The 16,658-nt window shown below is 44.4% G+C and overlaps 1 pseudogene; it reads left to right on the top strand.

Moving 5' to 3' along the window:
• The window catches only part of LOC117068318, a 43,656-nt pseudogene extending 41,700 nt beyond the window's left edge, over window positions 1–1,956 (top strand).
• The last annotated feature ends 14,702 nt before the right edge of the window (window positions 1,957–16,658 follow it).

Raw genomic sequence — 16,658 nt, 5'->3', positions numbered from 1 at the left:
GCTCGCTGCAGCCTCTGCCTCCCAGGTTCAAGCGATTCTCCTGCCTCGGGCTCCTTAGTAGCTGGAATTACAGGCACCTGCCAACACACACAGCTAATTTTTTGTATTTTTAGTAGGCAGGGTTTTGCCATGTTGGCCAAGCTGGTCTCAAACTCCTGGCCTCAGGTGACCTGCCTGCCTTGGCCTCCCAAAGTGCTGGAATTACAGGCGTGGGCCACCACGCCCAGCCAGTTCGATAAGTTTTGACAAATGCCTACATCTGTGAAAACACCACCACACTTAAGATACAGAACATTTGCCTTAGCTCAGAAAGTTACCTGCGTCTCTCCCAGCCAATCCTTACTGCCATTCTTGGTCCCCAGAAATCATGGTCTGGATTCTGTCACTACAGCTTGGGTTTGTCTTTTCTAGAGCTTCATAGAAAAGGAATCACACAGTATCTACTCTCATGGGTCTGACTTTTTCATTTCAGGATGTTTTTGAGATTCATCTATGTTATTGCACGGATCCAAAGTTCTTTCCTTTCCGTGGTTGAGTGGTATTCCATTGTGTGGATATACCGCTGTCCCCCTTTATCTGCAGTCTCAGTGACCCGAGGTCAACTGAGGTCCAAAAATACTAAATGGAAAATCCCAGAAATAAACAATTTCTAAGTTTTAAATTGCACTTTGCTCTGTGTAGTGTGATAGAAATCTCATGCCACCCTGCTCCTTCCCATCCAGGTTGCAAATCATCCCTTTGTCCAACATGTCCACACTGTAGACACTACCCCCCCATTAGTCACTTAGCAACTGTGTTGGTTATCAGATCAGCTGTCGCAGTAATGCAGTACTTGTGTTCAAAGAACCCTTATTTTACTTCATGATGGCCCCAAAGCATAAGGGGTAGTCGTGATGACAACAATTCAGATAGGCAAAAGAGAAGCCAGAAAGTGCTTCCTTTAAGTAAAAATGTGAAAGTTCTTGACTTAGGAAGAAAAGAAAAAAAAATTGTATGCCGAGATTGCTAAGATCTATGATAAGGATGGATCTTCTGTATGTGAAAAGGTGAACATTATATTATTATAATTGTTCTATTTTATTATCCATTGTTGTTATCTTACTGTGCCTAATTTATAAATTAAACTTTATCATAGGTGTGTATAGGAAAACACAGTGTATATAGGGTTCAGGACTGACTGAGGTTTCAGGCATCTGCTGAGGGTCTTGGAATGTATCCCCCAGGGATAAGGTAGGACTCCTGTGCCATAGTGAGCTTGTCCGTTGACTAGGTGATGGACATCGGGCTTGTTCTACTTTTGATTACTATGAATCATGCTGCTATGAACATTTCATGGGCAAGTCTTTGGGTGGATGTATGTTTTCATTTCTTTTGGGTAAATATTTAGAAACAAAATTGCTGAGTCCTCAGGGAGAGGCGTGTTTAAAACAAGGACTTTGTAACATTTATCATAGTAGTTGCATGGCCTGACACAGGACGTGCCTGGCCTCTGGTGGGTAGACAAATGAAATCTTCCTGAAGAGAGAGGAGAAAGGGAAGAAAACTTGGAAGAAAGGTGGAAGGAAGAAACGAAGGAAGAAAAAGGACAGTGAGAGGGAGGAATATGGATTTTCGTCTAATAGGAGGAGACATTCTAAGAGAATTATTCAAAGTTGAAATGAACTCCCTTGAAAGGTTTTAAACAGAAGCTGGGTGACCATTTGGTTAGGGGATGTTGAGAGAAAGAGTCTTCAAAAGGTGCCTGAGCTAAAGAATGCTTAAGATTCCTTTTACCCATATCCCTCTAAACAGCTGAATCATCACTTTTACAGATGTGTGGCCAGAGTGAGCGATGAAGCCTCAGAGAAAGCCACATGTCATTTGATTGCAGTTTTGATTGTGGGCCATGGAACCCCACTCTTGGCCGTCTCCAGGAAAGGAGACTTCGTAGGACATCAGGACTCACGGAATTGTTAGGAAGGCTGCAGAGCCAGGGAGAGAAACAGGCAGCACCGAGGAATGAGCTCACCTGTATTTCAGTCTTTTGGTCACTCTGAGTTCAAATTCCACTGAGGAAGCCCCAGGTCATCCTAGCTTGGGTCACTCCCGTGTCCTCTCCCAGGCCAGAGGAAGATCACACCTCAGTAACAACCCCCTGCGGTCCCTGAGATGCATACAATGGGGGAAAGAAGTTCTGGAATTCTTGAATTGGATATGGGAGGAGAGAGTACAAAGTCATTCATTCACTCATCCAGAAAGTGTTGATATTTGTGCTTCCCAGAAGCCATGCTTTGTGATGGTCAACTGGCCAGCCTCAGGTAGGAAAGGCAAGAAGAGACAAGCCCCGGCTGCTGAGGACCTGTGGCTCAGTTTGTCCCCACCTCGAGGCTGGCAGAGAAGTGCAGTGGATGCCAGACAGACAGACTTGGGTTGGAGTTCTGGCTCCGCTGCTCTCTAGCTATGTGACCTTGGGCCTCTCTGAGCCTGTTTTCTCATCTCCAGCATGGGAATAAGAAGCCCTTCTTTCCAGGGAGAATCCATTTTTTTTGTGGGGGCTGAAGCTTACACAACTTTGGAGTCCCTTATAAGAATAAAGACAGGAATAGGTCTTAATGGCCGGACGCGGTGGCTCACATTTGTAATCCCAGCACTTTGGGAGGCCAAGGTGGGCGGATCATCTGTGGTCAGGAGTTCAAGACCTGCATGGACAACAGGGTGAAACCTCATCTCTACAAAAATACAAAAATTAGCCAGGCATGGTGGTGCACACCTGTAGTCCCAGCTACCCTGGAGGCTGAGGCAGGAGAATTGCTTGAACCTGGAGGCGGAGGTTGCAGTGAGCAGAGACTGTGCCACTGCACTCTAGCCTGGGTGATAGAGTGAGACTGTCTTGAAAAAACAAAGAAGAAATAGACCTTACTTTTGCAATTATTACAACACACGCCTTTGTGAGCTTATTTCTGGGGCCCTTCCAGAGCTTTGGAAGAGGCGGTGCAAGTGAAGACCCTGACACTTAAATTTCAGCAGCCTCATGGTAAATCCATCTTCACCAACCCACAGCATTTGTCTTTATTTTTTAAATTATGAAATGAAATCATGCATATAAAGAACTAAGTGCCACACCCTACCATAGGTAGTGCTTTCTGAAAGCCAGGAACTGTTTAAAGTACTTGATATATATTAACATATTTAATCCTCACGGTGAATTTATGAGGTAGAGACTCTAATTGAATGCTCTATTTCACAGATTAGAAAACCGAGGCCCAGAGAGTGAAGTGATCCTTGCACTGTCTTCCTACTTGTGACTGATCTGGCAATCTGGCTCCAGGGTCTCTGTTCTGAACCACCGACCTTTATGACTCTTGTTGAAAGGCAGCAGTTTTTATTACCCTTTCTTAAATATCACAAGCATACTCATTGCACGAAAGTCTCTGTGAGGAAAATGAGACCTTTATCCTGTAATGTAGGTGAAAGCCCCTCTGGAACCCCAGAAGCCTGTTTTCTGAAGATCGCACTCCTGGTGAAAGAACGCTTTTCTCCCCCAGGGAGGTCGTGTGCAAACACTACCCTCAGAACACATGTTACACACGACCTGCTTGCCAGAGCCCTGCTTCCCTGACATCACACAGCGAACTCTGAACTCAATTAACTTCCGCCTCCACTTTATATTATCCCTAATGGGAAAACCGGGGACAAATCCAGTTGTACTTTCTGTGTAACTTAACTACACGTAGAAACAGACTTGCAGACATTGATTTATGAGCGGAACCGAGGCTTGCCCCATATGGTTTTTTTCCAGGGCAGGATTTGTCCTGCTCTGGAGGATGGCTGTGGCTTTCCTGCTGGGTGAGGGCTGAGGCTGCTGAAGGGTTAACTCTGCGCATTCTCTCAAAGCCTCAGGCTTGAGGCTGTTGGTCAGTAGGTGCTACAAGAAGCCTATTTTTAAAAATTGTAGCCGCTGGTGTTCGCTGGCCCTTGCTACAAGCAACCACTTCTTTCAACTAAGGAATGAAATCACTTGAGTGAATTGCGGCAAAGAACATGATGACTCAAAGGCCATCTTGTCCTGGAAAAGCGTCTCTGGGCTGTTACACTAATTGGAGGAGCACGTATTACCTGAATGAGTTTCGATGGAAATCGTGATTGCCAAATTACATGGTTTGCTTTGACAGGGGTTATTTTAAGGACTGATCTTGAAAAGTAATGCTTCTTCCCTCTCTGCCCACTTCCCATAATGCTGTTAACTCATCAAAAGTGAAAGCAATTTAGAATCTTCAGTCTCCTTAAATCCCTGAAATGGCTTCTCACCGTGCTTGGGATAAAGGCTGATCCCCAATGTGGTTAAGAGGCCCCATCTGACCTGACTCCTGCCACCTTCCAGATTATCTCTCTACTCCACATTCAGATGCTGCACATCACATCCTGAACTTTTCCTTGGATGCATCACAGCTTCTCTGCCTGGAACTCTCCTTTGCTTCCTTCTTCCAAGCAGAGATCAAGTTTTTTCACCTCCCTTTTCCTGGCCTGGCATAGTTACCTCTTTTCCTGGTAAAAGCATCTCAGTCTCCTTGGGAATCTCCTCTATCCGCATACTGTGGGTAGGTATGACCAAGCTACGGGATCGAACAGGATCAAGCCTGGACAAAGTAGAGTCAACCTCAGGACTTTTTCTGACACTATTGTGAGGTGCCTTTCTATGGAGGTTTCAAGCAGACAAGATGTCAGCCTGGAGCTGCACAGGAATGTCTTTGCCACCATGAAAGTGTACGCTGATTGAAAATGAAGCTGCAGAGAGGCATGCAGACTCAAGAGATAGAGATGGATTCCTAATGACATCACTCAAGCACCTAGATCCAGCCATTCCTGAAGCAAACAACTCTGGGACTTTCCAGTTACATAAGCCAATGTATTTCAGTTACATGAACTCATGTGTATATCTCTGTTTGTTTAAGGCAAATTGAGCTAGGTTTCTGTCAATTGTAACTAAAAGGTTCCTCAAGAATACACTTTCCCTTTTATTTGGTTAACTTTTGTTTATCCTTCAGATATCAGCCTAGGGTCCTCCCTGATTCCCAAATAGGGGCTGGGTCCCTCCTCTGTGCATTCACAGAACCCTCTATTTTCCACATATTAGCATTTAAACCACTGCATTGTTGTTTTCTGTTTGCTTCTTTGATTATCTGTCTAGACTTTGAGCCACAAGCACAAGTCTTCCTGTGGTAATTACCACTGTGTCTGTGTCTGTAAATGTTACATGGCAGGCTGTTAGTAATTTGCATTGATTAGACCAATTAGTTAACAAAAATTACTGAACCTCTCTATAGTGGGCTACATCTATCAATTTTGAGAAATTAAGAGTAAATGTCTGAATCACTGTGTTAAGAATTCTGTGATTGAATCCAGATTCATCAAGAAAGAAAAAAAGCTCTGATTGATTAGTAATGTCTGCTATGAGTCTGGGAGTGGAAAGTTGTGCCACATGCTCACCACCTTTGATGTCTATTACCCCAAATTCTTTGTTCTCTATTTGTTCTGTGAGTGAATAACTTAGCTCTTCAATTAGATTGTAATCTCTCTGAATGCATGGACCAGATGTTTGACTTTTCAAGCATTACTACTTTCTCTGCATCAGACATCCAAGTGCTCAGTAAACATTTGCTGGAAGACAGGGCTATGTCCTTCCAAAGTGAAAAACTGGAGACTTCACAGCTATAATCTTCCAGTCAGCCCCACCACTTCTCCATGGCCCAATGAGGGAGGAACCAGGATTTGCTCCTTTCATTTTGTGTATTAGGAAAGGCAGAGAGGGATATAGTCACCTTTCCCTACTGTTTCCACTTGATGTTCGTGCTATTTCATGGCATTCAGCAGCATAACTCTTCCAATCAAAGGGTCACAATGTTCCCTAAGTATGAAATAAACAACAGGCTTCAAGAATCCCTAGGAATGACATCAGTGAGTGAGCTGGATAATGTAGGTTGCCTCTCAGCTCTACTTACCCACACTCAACTCTTCTTTACTGCTAGGGCTTTTGGAAAGCTGCTAACCACATTTCCCAGATACCTATGCACTGACATTTTGTCGATTCTACCAATGGGAGATACTGGTGGGACAATGGAAGGTGCAAGAGAGGAGAAGCCGTTTCTCCAGCTCGTGGTGATGCTTCTGACAGTATGACAGCGGCACCATCAATAGCACCAGCAGTGGTGGCAGGGCGGGGCGGGTGGTGGTGGGGGAGTGGCGTGTGGCTTCCAATCCTGTTCAGAAAGCTCGTTCCCTTTAGCAGTACCCTCAGAGGCAGCGTACCAGTGGACTCACCTCAAAAACTTTGTCTAGTGAGAATTAATGAACCACAGCTGCATGTAACAACATGGAGAAATCTTAGACATATGATGTTGACTTTAAAGAGCACCTGTCTCTTTAAATTGTGTATAATATGATATCATTTTTACAAAGCCCCCACAGAAGCAAAATTTTACCAAATATTGCTTAGGAATGCATATGTATTTGACAAATTATAAAAGAAAAAGCTGAACTGAAAGCACAAAATTGAGAATTGTGGTCCCCTTGGGACAGGGTGTTGGGGGAGGCCGAGCAATGGGAGAGAGAGGATGGAGTCAATGGTACGACTATTTGGGAGTTTAAGTTGGGTGCTGGGTTCATAGGTTTTTGATTTATTATTGTGATTTATAACATATCTGACATAATTTTTGTATGAATCAAATATTGTAGGGCCAGCAAACTGCAGTTCATTGGCCAAATCCAGCCTGTAGCCCATGTGTGTACAACTCACGAGATAACAATAGTTTTTACGTTTTGAAATGTTTGAAAAAGATAAAAAGACATTTCATGATGCATAAACAGAATATGAAATTTAAATTTCACTGCCAGTAGAGACTTATTAGAACATACTCATTTGTTTACAAATGTCTATAGCTGTTTTTGCACCACTGAGTCTTCACAACAGAAACCCTATAGTCGGGAAAGCATAAAACATTTACAATTTGGCCCTTTATGGAAAAATGTACTGACCCTTTCACTCTTACATTGAAGAAGTTTCTTTAAAAAAAAACTATCTTTAAAAATAAGTCTAATCTAGTGATTCAAATAGTTCTTCCAGGTGATGCTCAGCCTGTGGGTCAATTGGGTATCCTATTTCTGTGTCTGCTCTGCCAAGATGACCTCCAGGGGTTTGAGGGTGGGTGAGCTCAGGTGACCTGGGTGGCCTGGAGGGAAGGTGTCTTTGCACCTGTAGCTTGTCCTGCTCTCATGGATCCTCGAATTGCTGCTCACCTCTGTGGTGGAAGCTGATGGCTAACTGGACTTCTGCTCTTTAGCTCAGCCAGAACTCGACCACTGGCTCCCTCTCTCCTTAGCTTTGGGACTCTTTGAGCGAACCCCTTCCCCGCAAGCGACTGCCACACCATCCACCAGCCTCTGGCCTGGGCAGTCTATCTTTCGCCACATGTTCTGCAAAGGGTTATGCTGCACTCACTGCCACAGGCCCTGATATGGTTTGGATCTGTGTCACATCCAAATCTCACATTGAATTGTAATCCCCGGTGTTGAAGGTGGGGCCTGGTGGGAAGTAATTGGATCACAAGCCTGGATTTCCCTCTTGGTGCTGTTCTCATGATAGTGAGTGAGTTCTCGTGAGATCTGGTTGTTTAAAAATGTGTAGCTCCTCCCCCTTCTCTCCTGCTCCAGCCATGTAAGACATGCCTGCTTTCCCTTCACCTTCCACCATCACAGTAAGCTTCCTGAGGCCTCCCCAGAAGCCGAGCAGATACCAGCATCATGCTTCCTCTATAACCTGCAGAACTGTGAGCCAATTAAACCTCTTTTCTTTAGATATTACTCGGTCTCAGGTATTCCTTTATAGCAGTGTGAGAACGGACTAATGCAGGCCTCATGCTAGACAGTACTAGATTTCAATTTAGCCATCTTCTGAGTCCCACCTTCTGAAGCCGTGTGAACGGTCAGGTGGCATCCTTACCGCGCAGGAACCAGGAAGGGCAGGAGAAAGCAGGAAGCGAAGGCCACCCTTGGTCTCACCAACTTGCCACTCCAAGTTCACTTCCATGTCACTGCTCCTGGGTGCGGTCAAATCAGCCAGAGAGAAGGATCCAGAGCCTTCAGTGGTGATCAAAGTGTGGAGAACTCCTCTTTCCTTGGGCTCCCCTACCTCTGTCTGATGCAATCCCCACATCTCCTGGCCAAAATCCCCATCTCCGAGCCAATAGCCAAGATGAGAAATTAAGACACAAACAAATGCCTACTTTTCTTTCCACCTCTCAGTCAGGAGAGTGCTTGCCATCACCATGTGACAACAAGTTTCAAGGTGGGGATCCAAGGAAGGAGGCTGCACATAGAACAAGATTTAAAGGGTGAGATTAAAAGGTACCTTCATATTAGACCATTCTTGCATTGCTACAAAGAAATACCTGAGACTGGGCAATTCACACACAAAAAACAGGTTTAACTGGCTCGCAGTTCTGCAGGAACAGTGATGCTGCAGATGCCTAGCAGCATCTGCTTCTGGGAGGCCTCAGGAAGCCTCCAATCATAGCAAAAGGCAAAGGGGAAGAAGGCATGTCACATGGTAAACGAAGGAACCAGAGAAAGAGTTGGGAGGAGGTGCAAGACACTTTTCAATGACCAGATCCCATGAGAACTCACTATCACGAAGACATCACCAAGCCATGAGAAATCCACCCCCAAGGCCCAGATGCCTCCTACCAGGCCCCACCTCCCACACTGGGGATTAAAATTCAACATGAGATTTGGGCAGGGACAAATAGCCAAACTCTATCAACCTGTTTCTACAGGGAATTGCAGACAGGAGAGACTGTGTTGTACGAAAATGAGAGATACCATTGTCTTGGCCCAGTGGAACCTTGACCTCTTGCCCCAATCACTTTTCTTTTTTTGAGATGGAGTCTCGCTCCGTTGCCCAGGCTGGAGTGCAATGGCGCTATCTCGGCTCACTGCAACCTCTGCCTCCTGGGTTCAAGTGATTCCCCCAGTTAGCTGGGATTATAGGCACCCGCCATCATGCCTGACTAATTTTTGTATTTTTGTAGAGACGGGGTTTCGCCATGTTGGCCAGGCTGGTCTTGAACTCCTGACCTCACGTGACTGCAATCACTTTTCATTCATTATCCTGTACCTGCTGAGGCTGGGCTGCATTTTTGGATTTTACATTCCATAAAACACCCTTGACTTCCCTGCAACAAATCCCTTTGTTTTGTTTAGAGGTGCAGCATTGCAATTTTAAGTTTATCTTACCTTCAGCAAAGAGCTTACCTAACCCTGCCCGGCTCTCAATGAATTCTGAAATACGTTCATATCTTTGAGTAGGCTTCTTGGTTGGGGGAGGGGAGAAAAATTCTTCCCAAGCAAGTATTTCACTGTTTATTATGTCTTTAAACACCCTCCCCTCCCCAAACACATGCACACATTTATTCAGACAGTCCAAAAATGAAAATCAGCTTCTTTTCTTCATCCTCGGTGCTTCAAGGGTGTTGAATGATTTATAAAGCAGACAGTCTGGGAGAAATAATGAAGCAGATTAAAGTGTATTTACTCAATGGACTAACGTGCAGAAGAATGAAAGACAAACAAGAAGCTTGGCTCATGATAGCAACTAACGTAGCATCCACTGTTTTTACAGATTCTGCCATGCACAGGACCTGGGCTGTGTTTGTTACACACCTTAGTTCATCTAATCCCAACACTGGGATCTGGTTATTATTAGTCCTATTATACAGATGAGGAAACTGAGGCAGAGAGATGTTCTACAATTTGCACAAATAGACCCTACAACTAGTGCTGGAATGTCCAAACTTGGAACCCAGGCTCCCCTGATACCAAGCCCTCAGCCCCTCACCACAGCGCTACGTTGCATAAAGGTACAGGATACCAGAGGCCTGCAAACAGTGACCCTGGGCCACCTGTTTTTGTAAGAATTTTCCTTTGTCGGCTGGGCACGGTGGCTTACACCTGTAATCCCAGCACTTTGGGAGGCCGAGGCAGGCGGATCACAAGGTCAGGGGATCGAGACCATCCTGGCTAACATAGTGAAATCCTGTCTCTACTAAAAATACAAAAAAAAAAATTAGCCGGGCGTAGTGGCAGGTGCCTGTAGTCCCAGCTACTCGGGAGGCTGAGGCAGGAGAATGGCGTGAACCCGGGAGGCAGAGCTTGCAGTGAGCCGAGATTGCGCCACTGCACTCCACCCTGGGCAACAGAGCAAGACTCTGTCTCAAAAAATAAAATAAAATAAAATAAAAATAGAAATAAAAAAAAGAATTTTCCTTTGTCCACGGACACACCCATTCATTAATGTACCATCTCTGGAAGCTGTTGTGCTACAGTGACAGACAAGCAGTGCAACAGAAAGCATATAGCCTGCAAAGTCTCCAATATTTACCATTTGGCCCTCCACAGGAAAAGCTTGCTGACCCCTGGTACATCCAATATTTTATGAAGCGTAAAAAAGCGAACTCCAAAACTGTAAGTATATTGTATCCCTCTACCCCCATAACAATAACATAATACTGCTAATGCTTAAACAAGACTAGAAGGAAATATATATATGTTTAAGCAAATAGATTAAAGATGCGCTTTTCTTTCTGAAAGATGGGGAGTTGTTCTAAAGTTGTTCTAACAATAAACAAAACTCTAAATTAAAAAGTTAATGGATTGAATATTTTAAAAACAGATCAAAATCAGAACATCTCTGATTTGAATGGTGTTTACAAGACATTGAAACCCAGCCCTTCTGAGCGATCAGCCAGCTCTTTTTTGTGTTGTTGTTTTTAGCATTTTTTATTATCGTAAAATATACATAATAGGCCAGGCGTGGTGGTTCACACCTGTAATCCCAGCACTCTGGGAAGCCAAGTTGGGCAGATCACTTGAAGTCAGGAGTTCGAGACCAGCCTGGCCAACATGGTGAAACCCCGTGTCTACTAAAAATACAAAAATTAACCCAGCTTGGTGGCGCATGCCTGTAATCCCGGCTACTCAGGAGGCTGAGGCAGGAGAATCGCTTGAACCTGGGAGGCGGAGGTTGCAGTGAGCCGAGATTGCACCATTGTACTCCAGCCTGGGCCACAGAGCAAGACTCTGTATCAAAAAAAAAAAGAAAAGAAAAAAAGAAAAAGAAAAAGTATACACACACACACACACACACACACACACACACACATATACATATAATTGCTATTTTAGCAATTTTTCAATGTAGAATTCAGTGGTATTAAGTATATCCACATTGTTGTACAACCATTACTACTATCCATCTTCAGAACTTTTTCATCTTCCCAAACTGAAACTCCATGATTATTAAGTAAAAACTCCTCATTTACCTCTTCCCCAGCCCCTGGTAACTGCCACCCTACTTTCTGTTTCTATGAATTTGACTATTCTACGTACCTCATATAAGGGGAATCACGCTGTATTTGTCTTTTTGTGTCTGGCTTAACATAATATCTTCAAGGTTCATTCATAATGTAGCATGTACCAGAATTTAGTTCCTTAGTAAGGCTCAAGAACATTCTAGTGTGTGTGCATGCTACATTTTAAACATCCATTCAGTGTTCCATAGCCCTTTTGGTTGTCTCCATCTTTTGTCTCTTGTAAGTAATGCTGTAGTAACATGAGTATACCAGTATCTGCTGAAATCTTTCAATCCTTTTAGGTATAAACACAGAGTGATATTTTTTAGTTTTCAAAACTTTTTGTCAAAATATACGGAATGGTACCCAGATCATAAGGGTACAGCTCAATAAATTGTCTTTCAGGTAACACACCCATCTAAGCAGAAGGCAGATCAAAAGGCGGAACATGGACGAGCACTTCAAGCCAGATCTTACTGACTTGTTAGGACAGAGAAGAATTCGGGGCGATTCAAAGGAAAAGTTATTACAAATTGTGAGTAACACTCAGGGTAAAATCTTCTGTCCTCTGGGAAATTTGGAAACTTTTATTGCCTTGAAACTAGGTTATTTGAGTTTCCCAAGTATAACCTGGGAGCAGGGCTGCAGCATGAAGGTTCAGGAGGACAGATGGGCAAGTCAGCCCCAAAGGCTTCCTTTGGATGCTTCCTTCTTAACCTGTATCTGTGGAGCTTGGGAGGAGGGTAGGTATGTACAGAGAGATCAACATAAGCAAAGTTCTTGAGAACACAGATGGCGCTCCTGATGGGAAGTGATGTCTCTATTGCCGTATTCAAAATAAATAAATAAATAAGTAAGTAAATAAAGGGTTGGGGAAATGAGAGGACTTTTTTGCTGAGTTGGTCAGGAGAAATAAGTGGGGTCATGTGGGTAGGTGGGTGAGACGCCCAGAACAAAGTCTAGTGCAGATATTTCTTTTTATCAATTTTGAACTTTGATATCAATCTCCAGTCGCAAACTGAGGTGAACAACAAATGCCACATTCCTTTATGTTCTGTAAATCAGAGTGTCCTAAAACATAGGATGCTAAAATGATTTTAGAGGCCAAGGTAGGAGGATCACTTAAGGCCAGGAGTTTGAGACCAGCCTGGGCAGGACAGCAAGACTCTGTCTTTATATTAAACATTAAAAAATAAAAAATGAAAAAGATTTAGGTGAGAGCAGTACATGGACCTGAGGTTATATAGCATCGACTCACACGGACAGAAATTCCTTCCACTTCCATCCTTTTTCGGCTAGTCCTTCAAATAAAAAGTCTCCCTAGACTGCTAGCCTGTCTTTAGCATTTCTCTAACACTCCCATCTTTTTGTAAGAGAGAGGGTGGGCCTCAGGGAGACAAAAGAACATAGCTAGAGCTTCAAAACATTGCTTGGCTCTCAACAAATATCATTTTTGCAGTAACTTCTGTTTAAGGCAATTAATGCCAGTTTTCTATTTTTATTAGTGGAATAAAATTCCCTTAAAAATAACTTTACCTAAATGAAAAAGTCATATGGATTTAAAGAAAATATGAACTAAATGTTAGAACAGTTGGTTTGTTCTCATAAAGTGTCAAGTATATGAGGTAGTGTGTGGTTACGGTAAAAATCTTGAAGCTAGGGCTGCCAGACTTAGCAAATAAAAAATACAAGACACCCTGTTAAATCTGAATAGTAGATAAACAACAAATAATTTTTTAGTATAAGAATATCCAAAATATTGGAAAGGTGGGGGTGGTCAGGAGAAAAGACAGGCTGAACACCTGGGTATTCTGCATTTATCTGGCCACTCTACCTGCAGGGAATTTGCAAACAACTGAAATTTGGAAATGCTGTACTAAATCTACCTTTTTACCAGTCTGAGCCCTGAACCACTGTCATGGTTGGGGCTCACTGGGCCCTTCCTTTTGGGCTGTACCAAGATTTTCAGTTCCGCAGTTTTAGGGAGTGCCAGTCAATGGTACTCACTGGTGACCCAGGAGAAGCCCATTGTCCCAGTCCACAGGGCCCCTTCAGATGCGGTGGTTCTGATGTCCCCTTCCACGCCTGGGGCAGGAAACCGTGGCTGAGACAGGAAACTAAAGTGACTGGGGCAAGGTGGTGGGGTGCAGCGTGCAATGATCCCTAATATATCCTGCCAGAGAACAGGGAATAACAACCGCACCCCCCAGCCCTGCCTGCTTTGGGGCTCCAGAACCCACAGAACTCACTTCTCTTTATCCAATTCAGGGAAATTTCTTCTTATTGTAGGAAAATCCCAGTCTTCTGCAAATGGATTATGGCTTTGGGAAATGGAAGCCGGGAAGCCCTGACACAAAAGTCTCCAGAAACAACTGCCCACAAAGCCTGATCCCCAGCTGAACGGAAGGGAAAGGTAATGGAATGCAGGAAGGACAGAAGTCAGTATCTGATGCAGCCAACCTTCCAGAGACAACTGACCTTGGTTCCATCTCCAGCCACCACCAAATAACAACCACATGGAAACCCTCTCTCACATTAGAGCAGGGTGCAGCTTTTCCTGCAGTGTCCAGCTGTCCGAAGTGTCTCTTTGGATGTGCCTGTCTTCTTTTTTTTTTTTTTTTTTTTTTTCCTGAAATGGAGTCTCACTCTGTCGCCCAGGCTGGAGTGCAGTGGCGTAATCTTGGGTTACTGCCACCTCTGCCTCTTGAGCTCAAGCGATTCTCCTGCCTCAGTCTCCCAAGTAGCTGGGATTACAGGCGTCTGCCACCACACCAGGCTAATTTTTGTATTTTTAGTAGAGACGGGGTCACACCATGTTGGCCAGGCTGGTCTCGAACTCCTGACCTCAAATGATCCACCCGCCTCGGCCTCCAAAGTGTTGGGATTACAGGCATGAGCCACCGCACCTGGCCGTGTCTGCCTGCCATTATCTCATGGGAACCAGGGCTCAGGAGCCAGGTCACCTGGGCTTGGATCCCAGCTCCATCATTTCTTAGCTGAATGACATTTGAAAAGTTCTTAACCTCTCTAGGACTCAGTTTCCTCACCTGTAAAACATGGTTCCAACCTTGTACACTTGCTTATGCTGCTTGCGTTTCTCTTTCTTTCTTTCTTTCTTTCTTTCTTTTTTCAGAGACAGTGTCTAGTTTTATCAATCAGGCTTATTTTAGCTCACTGCAGCCTCGATCTCCTAGGTTCAACTGATCCTTACAACTCAGCCTCCTGACAGACTGGGATTACAGGTGCCCACCATCATGCCTGGCTCACATTTTATTTTTCACAGAGGCAGAGTGTTGCTTTGTTTCCTGGGCTGGTCTTGAACTCGTGGACTCAAGAGATCCTCCTGCCTTGGCCTCCCAAACTGTTGGGATTGCGGGTATGAACAACTGCTCCCAACCATGATGAGTGTTAAATGAATTAGCACAATTACAGAACTTAGAACAGTGCCTGGTCTGTGCCCAAACACTCTATTTGTGTTAACTGTGCCAAAATACTGTCAGATCACCTTTCCAGGGGCCCAAATTTTATTTTACCCAATATATTTAGGCCTATTAACAATACACACATGCAATTTTTTTTATAGATTGCAAGTACGTTCACATCTAGTAAATTGGTTAGTGTGCAAAATAACTCTACTAGTTGGGGACTGCTATTCCCATTTCACAGATGAGGAACATGAGGCTAAGAAAGGTATATCCATTATCTGTCATTGTGTACAAATCACAAAACAATGATTTCTTCTTTCTCGTGATTCTAAAGGTTGGCTGGGCAGTTTCTCTGCTGGTTTTGCTGAGGTTCACTCATGTAGCTGCACAAAGCTGGGAGACTGACTGGGGCTGAAAATGCCCTGATAGCCTCCCTCTTATGTCTGGCTGGTTGTTGACTGGAGGCTGCTTCCATTCTACTCCACAGAGTGTCTCATTCCCCAGGAGGCTGCACCAGCTGCCTTCTATGGTAGTCTGGAGTTTCCAAGAAGGTGAAGGCATAAGCTTCAAACCTGTTAAAGACTCAAGCTCTGGAACTCACGCACTGGCATTTCTACTACATAATATTGGTTAAATCAAGTCACAAGATGAAGCCCAGAATTGAAAGTTTGGAGGAACAGAACCCACCTCTGGAGGGGAGGAGCCTCAGGGTCACCTCGCAAAGGGGCGTGCCTGCTGGATGGGAGGGATGTGTACTCATTAAGCAATCTATCAGGAGAGGTGAGGTGAGCTCTGTTTACTGGGGCCCCCTGCAACAAAGAGGTAGAGAGGAACATAAAAGCAGGAAGCAGGCAGAGTCAGGGGAAAAGACTTTAAAGAAGAGGCAGAGGCTTGTGACTGGGTTACAGTTCTGAAACACATATCGGGTGTAATTTTGTAGCCAGACCAGGTGGTTTGCCCTGGCTTAGATGCCTGTGCACAATCCCTGCTCTCAGGCTAGGGTCCCAGTGGGATGATACCCTCTGGGCTCCACTTTTTCTTTGCCTGGCCTGAGAAGACCCCTTTAATTTCTTCCTTCCTTCCCTTCCTTCCTTCTTTTCTTTTCTTTTCTTTTTTTCTTTCCTTTTCAGACAGCATGGCGCTCTGTTACCCAGGCTGGAGTGTACTCACTGCAAACTCCGCCTCCCAGGTCCAAGCTATTCTCCTGCTTCAGCCAGCTGAGTGGCTGGGATTACAGGCATGTGCCCCACCCCACCCACCTAATTTCTGTATTTTTTGTAGGGCTGGGGTTTTGCCATGTTGCCCAGGCTGGTCTTGAACTCCTTACCTCAAGTGATCCGCCTGCCTCGGCCTCCCAAAGCGTTGGGATTACAGGCATGTTGGGATTACACCGCACCTGGCCTCTTTTAATTTCTTGAGAAGCTCTAACATGTTAATGTTCAAATTGGCTTTTAGTGAAAAGTTTTCCTTCCCTCAGCAACCTTCAGTCATTCAGCAATCACTTTTGGAACTTTGAACATAATTTCTACTACAACAGCCCTCAGGGTTTACTATCCCTGCATTCTGTACTGCGTCCATGTCATCTAGTTAACATCTCCCATTGGGTGTCTAAATGGGCATTTCAAACTCCACACAGCCCAAGTTAACTCATGGTCACACACACACACACACACACACACACACACACACACCCCTCCCTTGGTCTTTTTCTTAATAAATGCCAACTCTTTCTTTCAGTGACTCAGACTAAACACTTTGCCATCATTCTTGGCTCCTCCCTTTTCCCCACACTCACATCACTTTAATCCACCATCCAACATCCAATCCTGGCCTTCTTACCACTCCCAGGACC

This window comes from Trachypithecus francoisi, unplaced genomic scaffold (genome assembly GCF_009764315.1).
Source record: "Trachypithecus francoisi isolate TF-2019V2 unplaced genomic scaffold, Tfra_2.0 Lachesis_group21, whole genome shotgun sequence".
NCBI classification, from domain to species: Eukaryota; Metazoa; Chordata; class Mammalia; order Primates; family Cercopithecidae; genus Trachypithecus; species Trachypithecus francoisi.
This window is presented reverse-complemented; position numbering and strand designations above follow the sequence as displayed.